Below are 8,950 nucleotides of genomic sequence, written 5' to 3'. Positions count from 1 at the left end.
ACAGAGGACTGGTACTATGAGTTTGGACGGTGTCCAACGATAGGTTAGTTTATAGTAGTGTAGTATTCATAGGTTCTTGATATATTTTAGATATTTATTGTTTTCTTCACGGCTGTGTTGGGTCCCACAGCGTGTGATTTTTTTCTGTGGATATTTGTATGGAGTATCTATATGGGTATATATATGTGTGTATATATATGTATATATATGTATGTGTGTGTGTATATATATATATGTGTATATAATAAAAAAAAAATTGTTCATAAGATCAATTTTTTTTTCTTACAAGTAATGGGGGAATGTAACGATGAGTGATACTCATCGTCACTTTATAATATGCATTTCAAAATATTTATTAGGAAAAGCAACTCCCAATAAGTATACAACCAAATATACTTCAGCGTGTAGTAGGTATTGCCTAGATTTTTACTATTTGGATGATGTTTGTAACTTTTGGGGAAATTCAAGTTTTATAAGTTGGTTCGCCTGGCGATGCCGGCATCCGGCTGGCGTGTTGGTCATTTCGGCAACCGCAGCGGTCCGGCACTTAGTTTTCGGCTTTTGATAAGGCAACAGTTCAATCTCCGCCGGTGGCCATTGCATAAGAAATAGAAATTTGGTTGACATATTAATTTATAAGAAGAGTAATTTACGTTGGAGGAAGTTTTGTTTTGGTTTTGTAGTGTGGAGTGTTTTAAGAGAAGAGTTTTTATTTTTCAACTCCGTTTTTGGAAAGCAATGGGTATGTATGAATGTCACATAGCTATGGTTTTTCATTTCTTTTCCGTGAAAAAAAAAAGGTAACTGTCTAAATCATTTCTAATACCATGTTTAGATTAGATTGAAAACATTGCTATTCTTCAGTTATCACAGTTTCAATATCTACTTCTAATCTACGTTCTACAGATCAAAAAAATTCCAAGAGTTACATTTTCACTCCACAAGTTTGAAATCAATGATAAGCTAATTCTCTCCTTTAAATAACTCCAGAGTGTAATCTTTGATTGCAAGATCCCCATTTACTTGTCTAAATACTTTCTTATATTCGTTTAAAAAGCTGTTTCCATTCAAGGATAATCAAGGTCAATGAACTTTAAGCATGGACATCAAACTTCAATTTTTACTTAGATTTTTTCTCTGTCAAGTTCTGATAAGGTGATACACCTTTTTGTAGAGGCCCTGTTTCATATATGCTCAAGGCCAACCAGCTGATCAAGGTTTGTTTTTTAGCCACTGGTGGAGAAGGAGAAGTAGAAGATTAAGTCAAGTCACAGCTTTTGTTTTTTTGGAAATGGAATAAAATAATTTTGGGAAATTTTGGGCGATTTTGTTACTTTTATGGAATATATGTTGATTTGCCAGTCATAGAAGCGTACCTCCTTGTGGATGACAGTACCCCCCAGGTTTGGGGAAGATTGGAGGATAACTTGGATCTCCAACCATTCATCTAGCAGGATTTTGGAGAAGAAACCAGCTCTCACTTTTAGAAGCAACAGGTTTTATAGTAAAATTTACGTTTTCAAATTTTGTTCAATAATATCTTTCAACTTTAATTAATAGTTTTAATAACTTTGAAATAAATAACCTTAATAATAATATAAACTCACTTTGCTAAAATTTAATAACTGTCTAATATTTAATATTTTTCAACAAATTTTACCTTTCACCGCTCACATCATTCATTTAAAATAATCTGAAGGTTATAAATCATCGTGTAAAGGTGTTGTATACAATATCTAGGTGTTTATTCCCTTATTTCATAACCTTTATTTCAGTTATTAGATATTGTACTCAGGTTTATCACTTTAGGTCAGATACGGAATTGTCAGCCAATATTGTGATCAATATCAATATAATATTTTTGTTTAGGTAAATAACTTGTAATTTCAAATAACTGTCTTGGTATAATTAATTAAATTTTTGTGTTTTATTTTTTTTCTGTAAATCTCAGTGTCGACAGGAGCGTATCCTTCTAGTACGACAGGTACTAGTTAGCTAGTGTATAAATTTGTATATATAGGGGTTATAGGTATTTTTTTTTTCATTAAATTGGTTGGTTGTACATACTTATATGTTTTATTATCCTACCTTTTAATAGTATTAGTTAGGTACAGCAATATAGGTCACGTGGAGAGCAATATATTCTATTCTTTCCTGGCGCTCAACACTACTTCTGAATATCTTCTTGGTCAATAGTTCTTTTCTTGTCATTACTCCTTATATTAATTTATTTTCTTTATCATTCAAGTATTTCAGTAGGTACCGTCTTACTAGGGCATGCAAATACGGCCTGATCCTTCCCTGAGCCCTACTGTTTAGTCTCTTCAATTTCCAGCTAGCCTATTTTGAGGAAACTTCCATAAATAAGTAATTACCCTTTAAAGCAATATCTATTCTGCCACAACACAACCTCGTTTCGTTACAAGTAAACGCTAAATATTAATTACAATAATAATTGTCTATGGAAAAATTGGTTTTAAGTCATCTTCGACTATCTGTACGTTAAGATTTTGCTGATTTCGGTTAGATGCATCATATTTCGTGTTAACTAACGACCTATCACGATACTTAACATTGGGTTAATGTCTTGGTAAGGTCTATTGTCAAAACCTAAAAATCATAACGCAATGGTTATATGAGCACAAGTACCCACAATAGGGAACTTGCACTAAAAATTTTTTTTGCATAAAATTGTTAATTTATGTTTTAAAATGTTATATTCAAAATATTACGTCTTAACAATGAGTAGTGTACGTACAACATCTAATCAAAGTTCCGCGCCTAAAATTTCCGTTTTAAACAACTTTAAAAGCGAGACCTGGGGTCTGACGTCACAGGCCACTCGTATCGTTTGCCGTTCGGGGTTAGCTATTGCATTTAATGCAGTTTGCCCATAGATAAATAATATAGTTGAAATACCTTGTTTTACTCTGTGGCAAAAATGATTTTTTCTATGACAGGAAACATATTAACATTTTATCTCTGTTGATATGTATCAAAAAGTTCTTTTTTATGAAATTACTTTTGTCGTTTCTTGTGTTGAAGAACAAAGAAGAAACAAGTAACTAAAAAATAAACAAAACTTTTAGTAATAAAAGTTAGAGTAACTAAAAAGTATTGGTGCTACTATAGTATGCGGTCTACAGTCGGGTTTCTACTATAGCTTGCGGTCTACCGAGGGATGCGGTGTAAGTATAAGCTGAGATGATAAAGATATTAACTTGTAAAATTACAATAATGATTCTTCTTATTTACGCGTACTATTAACTTTGTTAAGAAGGATTTTATTGGCTATGTACACGTTCTATCGGTACGTCTGCTAATCACCATAATCTTTTCTCAGAAGGCTTTGAACACAATAATGAAAGGCTCGAGTAGGTACTAATAAACATTACAATAAAATATAATCTTTATTATAATGCAAATTACACCGTAATCTTTTCCAGGATATACGAAATCCTTCGATTAGAGGTAGGTAGATCAAACTCACGGGGTAAACCGCATACTATAATATAATGGTACCAAACTATTGTTATAAACAGTTTAAACATGCTTATTAATAACTCTTACTTATTTGCCTTGACACTTCGCATTTCTCTAAGAGAATAGCTTTCACTACTTTTTATAAAAGTTGCCACCATGAAGACATCAACGGTAGGTTAGTCAGATTGACCTTTTGAAAAACCTTCGGCCGTCATATTATGCGTTTTAAACTCTTTACAAAGTAGCACTCAACTTTATCAATTTCAGTTTAAAACTAAGCTGACTGGGCAACTACTTATTACAATATATAAGATGAACATAAATAATACCTAGGAATTTTCCATTAAAGACGATTAAAATGTAATATACCCGTGATACCTACCCTAATCGCGTTGTTTCCGACTAGCTAGCCCGATTGACCGACCGTGGCCCGTGACGTCGAACCAATAGAAGGACGTTCAAGAGCCTCCTAAGATATTTGAATTTTATAGCATTTTCAAAGCGTCGTAATTAGCGTACGGGTTAAAAATATTTGTTTTTTTCGCATGCAAGCGTTTTATGATCATGTTACCTTATGTTTTTTAATATCATTTTAATAATTAAAAATTTATGCAAGTTCCCTATTCTCGCACCATATTGACAGGCACAGTACTACCCGCTAGTCAGTTCTTCTGCAGGCCCATTTTCATCATTCTCTTCATCAACCGTGTAGGAAATAAATATTTGGTGTTTTGCAGCTTGCCGAAACCTAGAAAATATCCGAACTCTTATGAATTCCGGTTCATCCATATTCTCATCAATTTGAAACTCTTCGTCATTGTCTCTAATTATTTTATCTTGTATGAAAGAAAGTGCCAGTTTAATTTGATATATCTCTGTAATGCTCTAGGCCTACGTCTTTTCCTCACACCATCCGGTCTTTGGTTATAAATGTGTTTTGACGGCTCTATCTCGTTCGTTCTCGTTAAATGAAGAATATTTTTTTCTTTAATTCTGGAGCAAATTACGGGTGGAATTACCCCATTCTCCCCTAGATCCGCCACTTTTTAGTAGTTTTCTAAAGATAAGCGGAACTGCAGCTTTGCTGGTATTGGATAACTGTGAAGCATTCATGAAAACATGATTATTCTTATATCGTTCTAGCTGCACATTTTATATCGCACTTCTTTTGTTTTCTGAGGATATTTGGGACGTTTTTTTGAAGACTAAAATACGATGCAAATATTTTTGACCACGAAGTCATATGCAACATGCAAATAGGTATGCATGCAAAAAATAAGTCTCTTTTCTTCCAAGAATACATATTTTTGTTCACTTTGTTGTGAATTAGTGCATTTAACGTAAACCGAGCACTCGAATCCAATTACTTCAGAAGGTTTTACCTCGAGAATAGTAGTTATTCAGACCCAGGTCCCATGGACTTTTTTAATCTACACATCAAGTAGTATTATTGACCTAACTTTCGTTAAATTTGACCGGGATCACTTTTCCATAAGGAGTGTTGCGGGACCTTTCTAGATCCCCCACTGGCTCTGACACGAAAAAAATCTTTAATTCTAGTCCGCAATGCCAAAATGACCGACGGTGGATCTGTCCGATTCCTGCAGAATTCCTCATATGTACGCATTTGATGGCGTTATTTGTGGTGAGTGGCAACTGCCAAAATTATCACGCAGTATTAGAAGCGACTTCCTGGCAGTGTGGCAGGTTGTCCCGTCCTGCTGAAACCATTGTTGATTTTTAGCTTCAATCATTTTACGTGACCTCTTCCGTATGACCAAAAATAATACTCCACCATAATTTTTTTTTGCAAAACTGAAAACCATCCTGAAGCACCTAACATTATCACGACATTCACATACATTATAACGATATGTAATATAAGATACTATGGAATTAGAGTCTTCTAATGCCATCAATTTTTTAGATCTGTCCATTACCAGACTCAATAACCAATTACACTTTGGTATTTATCGTAAGCCTACACAAAGAGATCATGTTATTCATGCATGCTCCTATACACTATTCCTTTATCAACTCATGAATTCAACAAAAAACTCAATATAATTAAACAAATAGCTCTAAACAATGACTATATAGTCCTGACATCATTGATAAACTTATCGTAAGAGAGAGTCCAATCTCCTCCAGCAATCGGCCTACATTTCCCTTCCCACAATTCCTCCTCTATAAAGATCATTGCCCTTACATAATTCATCCATCTCTGAAAAGATTAAACATATTCTCAGTAGCTCTGACAACATTCACATTAAAATTTAAAAGTACATAACACTCTAAGTAAAATCTTAACCAACACCAAAGACCCCATCCACTATATGAATCGCAGTGGTATAGATTGTCATGTTCCGACTGTGATGCCACTTATGTTGGCAGAACTCTTAGATCTCTATAGTTCGAACTTCTGAACACTCTAAACGTGACAATATTTCTGCGTTTTCCCTATTAAAGTAAACTAACATCATCTCAATATTCCAGAAGGGGTGTCTTTGGTTCACAACATTCAAGATAAAAATACACTCCGATTAGATTTGTATGACGTTTTGGACTAATTTGGAGATTGTCAAGGACATACGTACCAGCCCCAATTGTGTTAACCGTCAAACTTCATTAACTCGTGACTTCACTCCTACTCACCGTCAATTATTTCCTTAACCTATAATCTATCTATTTATCTCACATAAATTTCATAATTTGTTCTCCCTACTTTCTTTTTTCTTCTTCACATATAATATTTATTAAGGATCATTATTCTTTTATATCCAATTTTCCAATAAATTTAAAAGACACTCATTTTATTCCTAACTTCATTTGATTTATTTTACTCACTTGTAATTACTCTCTTGATATAAATTATGAAATACATCTATTCTTATTTCTGCAGTGTCCATGCTTCACATGATATAAAAAAAAGAAAAAAAAATTATTTTTTCTTTTATGACAATCTTCATTTTATCATTCTTGACAACTCCAATAGGCACAACGATTACCTTATCTTTGCATGTGATATGTGATTGCAATAAATCATTTCACAAATCCACCAATAATTTCAAATACAGATTTCTCAATCATTTTACCTTTCTATTTTAATTATATACAGGTTTTTTATTGTGGCTTTGTTGCTGGTGGTGATTGGATCCTTCTAATAAACAACCCTTTAGTTTACTTAAGACCAAATTTTCCATTTGTCATTATTAGTGTTTGTGATCATTAGGCTGGCAGATATATGTGTGCCTTTGCGTGCCTCCTAATCTTGTGGAGGTAAGTTCAGGCACATATGCCTTAGTTGGTCTATTGACCACAAATATACCCATTCTGCTTTATATCAGCTATGTTATAAAAACTTTACCTATTTTATCCATTTTATTTCCGAACTCTTTGCAAGACCTTATTTCAATTTATTATACTATCATTCTTTAATTTAATCCAAAGCTCAAATTTGCAATTTTGTCATAATTATTTTTTGTGATCATTAGGCTGGCAGATATGTGTATGTGCCTTTGCATGCCTCCTATCTCTTGTGCAGGTAGGCTTAGGTGCATATGTCTCAGTTGGTATGTTGACTACATAGATACTCATTCTGTTTTATTACTTTATTTTCTTCTCTTTCTTTTATTATTTTTAATTTCTCTTCAATTTCTACAACCAGTAATTCAAGGTGGCCATGTTTTATTTCATAATGATACATTTCCACCTTTATTTTCAACCTTAGTCTTTTTCTTCTCTTTTTTAATGTTTAATTCTATTTTCATATAAATTCATACAACCATTTGGTACTTTAATCTCATTTACTTCACACCATATTAACATACTCTCAATTTTGTTTTTATTTCCCTTCCAATTTACATAAATTCAGGCAACCAGTAATACTCCCAATTCTATTCGTATCTGTCATTTTTAAACTAACTGAAATTCCATATCATAATAGTCAAACTCCATATTTCCGTGGCTCTCGGGTAAAAGGGCATATCTCGAATTTTTCCTGAAATGAGGTAAAAATTTGAAAATAAAGTAAATTTTGTGCTCTTCATTTGGGTAAAAGGATATATTCTACAATCTAAATAATTCCATTAGATTTTGACATGTGAAAAGGGAGTCATTGAACAAAATTAACGTTTACAATGGAGTAAAGAGGAATAATTCCAGATATGCTTTAGTTTGCAAATGTATTTACAAAATAAATTCGGGTAAAATGTTATATTAGTAGATAATTCTCTTTACCTGAATCATATTTAACCAAGAATGCAAAAATTACGTTTGGGTAAAAAGGGATATTTAGAGATATTTTCGTTTACTGGAATCAGATGCACAAAATTTACTAATCATGATTAGAGTAAAAGGAGATATTTGAACATAATTTCATTTACCCAAATTTAATCAGCATAAAGTGTTTAAATATATGTGAAAAAACGAAGATATCACGACTTACGTTCATTTACTCAAATGTAATAAAGGTAATTTCATTAATTTTTGTTTTACTTAATTTTATTAATCTCTCAAACACGTTGTATTTTATCGTTTGTTGAGTATTTTAAGAACGGTAACTGGCAGAAAACCTACATCCCAACGACGATTTGGTTGCCTGGTAATCATACCAGGCCGCCAAATCTTTAGCCTGTTTGTAAGAAATGCTTTCTATATACCTTTGGTGAAACGGCGAAGTTTTTAACAAGCGCTATAAAAAAAGTAGCCGAAAGTACATCAGAGGCATTAGTCTGATGAACAGCACATTAAAATTGTTGACGGCAGTCATAAAAGATAAAATCGAGGAAAAAGCGAATATGGCAGATGAACAGCAAGGCTTCCGGGAGAACCGCAGCACAATAAATGCAATTTTTATTATCAGGCAAATAGTAGAAAAGTCTATTGAATATGGAAAACCAGCATACATGTGCTTTGTAGATTTAAAAAGTGCTTTTGACAGGGTGAGGCGAAATGATATCTTAAATTTATTACAAGCTGAACAAATAGACCACCAGATAATAAGGCTAATTAAGGAAATTAACAAGAACAACAAGACCAGAGTTATAATGTCAACAGGAGAAACAGAACGCATAGAACTAAAAGGAGGAATCCGCCAAGGAGACTCGCTCAGCCCATTGTTATTCAATATGATGATGAATCAAATAATTCACGAAGTCAAAACGACATGGATACCACATGGGAGCGCATAAAATCACGATACTATGCTATGCCGATGATGCAGTACTAATTGCTGATAACGAGGATGACCTACAAAGGCAGCTCCACACTTTCAATCTCACAGCAAATAAATTTAATATGAGAATATCGGTAGAAAAAACTAAATGTATAGTGATAAGTAAAGAGCCGCGTAGATGCAAGTTAGAAATAGACGGCAAAATTGTAGAACAAGTAATGAAATTCAATTACCTAGGAGTAGAGATCACTAGTGACAGGAATATAAGAACAGAGACCACAACACAAGCAA

The sequence above is a fragment of the Diabrotica virgifera genome, chromosome 1 (assembly GCF_917563875.1).
Source record: "Diabrotica virgifera virgifera chromosome 1, PGI_DIABVI_V3a".
Lineage (NCBI taxonomy): Eukaryota > Metazoa > Arthropoda > Insecta > Coleoptera > Chrysomelidae > Diabrotica > Diabrotica virgifera.
This window is presented reverse-complemented; position numbering follows the sequence as displayed.